Consider the following 2938-nt stretch of genomic DNA (forward strand, 5'->3'; position numbering starts at 1 on the left):
TGGATGCACTGGTTCTGCCAGGCCCCAGGGAAGGGGCTGGAGTGGATCTCATCCATTAGTGAGGGTAGTAGTTACAAAAACTATGCCAACTTTGTGAAGGGCCCATTCACTATCTCTAGAGACAACTCCAACAACATGCTCTACCTGCAAATGAGGGAGCAGTCTGAGAGCCTAGGATAGGGCCATCTATTTAAGTTCCAGAGCCCAGACACAAACCTTCCTGCTGGGTGCCCAGGGCCAGCAGGGGGCGCTCAAGACAGGAGGAGCTCAGGGTCACCCTGGAGCAACAGCAGAGGTGTTTTTTGTCATCTAGAGGCCTCTCTGGGTACCATTTTTCCAGTGAATCTCGGCCTAGTGGTATACACTTAGCTTTAGTGTCTCTGAAGATAATTTTTCTGGTTTTGTGATGTATTTTTTTCTTTTAAAATAGTGCATCATGCACATACATATGGGGATTCATTTTGACATAAACACAAACATTCATTAAATATAAAAGCGATTTTTCTGTCCCAGCATCTCCTCTGTCTTCCCTTCCTACCCTCCAATCACTTTACCCTACTGATCAGTCTCCATATTTTTATACTTATAATTAAATTAACACTGTGTATATGCATATATACAAATGTACGTGTATTGATGGATATATATACATAAGAAACTCACAGTGGTTCACTCCCACAGGTGCAGGACTCCCACGTGTGCAGAATTGACCAATAATATCTGCTCAGCTCACACCTGGCCCCTACGTTCTCCTGTCCCTCCTCCCTCTCCCTTAGTCACTTCCTGATCCCCACTGACATCTTCTATGCTCTTGGGGTTCCCCTTCCTTTATCTCCCTTATTTCTGGCAGCTCCCACAGAGGACAGCCAACACTCACCTGACTCCCTGAGCCTCTCTCATTCCTCTTCCCTAATGTCCTCCAGCTCCGTCCACTCACCATCATCTCACTCCTCCTATTGGCTGAGCAGAGCTGCAGTGTTGGCACATGACCCACATTTCCTTTATCCATCCACTAGTGAAGGGCCCCTGGGCTGGTTGCATAACCTGGTCTTGGGAATTGCACTGTATAAGCCCTGCAGTGGCCGTGTCCCTGCACTGTGCTGACTGGGGTCTTTGGGGTAAATACCAAGCATCAGGAGAGCTGTGTCCCACTGTGGCTTAATCCCTGTTGTTCTGAGGGGTCTCCACCCTGTTCTCCTCAGGGTGGTTCTCATCTGCTGTCCACCAACAAGGTGTGAGGGTCCTCTCCCCAGGTTTTCTCCAGCTCCTGTTATTACTTGTATTCTTGATAACTGTCATTCTGGTGAAGTGACAAGGAACCTCATTGTCACTGTCATTGGAATTTCCCTAACTGTTAGACATATGAGCTTTTATTCACATATTCATTGATCATTTGTTTCTCTTCTATTGAGAAATGTCTGGTTAGTTCTTTGTCATCTAATAAGTGGATCATTTGTTTGGGGAGGTGAAGGTTTTTGAGCTCTTTATATATTCTGGGTACTACTATCGGCCTGAGAAGTGGGGCAGAGGGCTCACCCAATCTCTAGGCTCTCTCTCCCTGCACTTACTTGTCTCCTGTGCTGTGCAGAACCTTCTGCAGGCCCTGCCTTCCCACTGACATCCCTGATCATTTTTGTATTGGTTTATTCTCTCATGTTCCAACTCTGCATGTTCACATCATTCACCAACAGACATGGGTAATTTCATCCTTTCTGACTTGGATGACATTCTCCAACATTCTTACTGGATAAATCCCTGGCTAGGTTCCAGCTCTTTGTGGAAGAGGAAGGCTGAGGGTCCTTCCTTGCCCAGGAAGGTCTCAGGGAAGAGCACTCAGGGTCTCCCACTGAAGTGGATTTGCTGTGTGTTTTTCACAAATGACCCTCACTGTGCTGTTCTTCCTCTGAGTAACTTGCCGGTTCCTTTCATCATGGAAAGTGCTGGATTTCGCCCAGTGGTATATTCTAGGTTAGTTGAGATGCTCTTGTGACATTGGCCTCTGCTGTGATGAGGAGGGAACCACAGTGGGCTGCTCCTTTAGCTGTCCCTGCACCCCAGGCAGGTGGCCCTTGTCAAGGTGTGGCTCTCTCACTGTGCCCTGCCCTTCAGCTCCAGCCTGCCAGGACTTCTCTGCAGAGTTCCAGCCCCTGGTTCATCATGGCTGTTGGACTGCAGTTGGCCTCACTGTGGTCATCTGGGTTTTGGACCAGCCTGTGTCTGGCCTCCTAAGGTGGTTTCCCATCAGTTCTCCTCTCATGTGTTGCAAGACCATACTGAGGTCCCCTGCCCTGGCTCTGCTCCTTCATTCATTGTTAGTCACCATCAGTCCATCCTGCCATGTCTCTGTGCCTGCTGTTTACTTCTCCCAGGTGCAGTCTTGGCAGACCTGCTGGGACCTGGGCCATCCCCCTGTCCTGTAGTTGGCTGTGGCATCATGGCATTGGGCAGAGGGGCAGAAGGGAAGCCATGGGCAGGGTGAGCTCTCTGGGGAAAGGCAGGTGAAGACGTGGACTGGACCTGAGTGGTGCTGGGCAGGCTGTCTGCATGGCCACCCTGACACACTCAGGCAAGAGTGGGGGCTGGGCCTCAGGACTGTGTCCTCTGCAGTTCTCCTCTGACTGCAGCTGCCCAGCCAGGCCCTGTAGGGTGAGCTTCCTACATGGAGGGCATCTGTGGCCATGGGATGCCATGTGCTCACACAACCACCAACTGATGCTCAGTCACAAACCTGGAGATTGTGATGTGGCAGGTGGACCTCAGATCCCTGTGTTACATCAATGTTATGATTCTAAAAATACAAAGAAAATGCCAGCACCAGCTTTGAGATTCTAGGAGGTGTTTGGTGTCACAGGGAATCACGTGCCCAGGGAGTGGGGCATCAGAGAAATCTTGGAATAGATGAGGTGGTTTTCTTTTACTTGGGGAATTTCTGGGTTAA

The sequence above is a fragment of the Marmota marmota genome, unplaced genomic scaffold, assembly GCF_001458135.2.
Source record: "Marmota marmota marmota unplaced genomic scaffold, marMar, whole genome shotgun sequence".
Classification (NCBI taxonomy): Eukaryota; Metazoa; Chordata; class Mammalia; order Rodentia; family Sciuridae; genus Marmota; species Marmota marmota.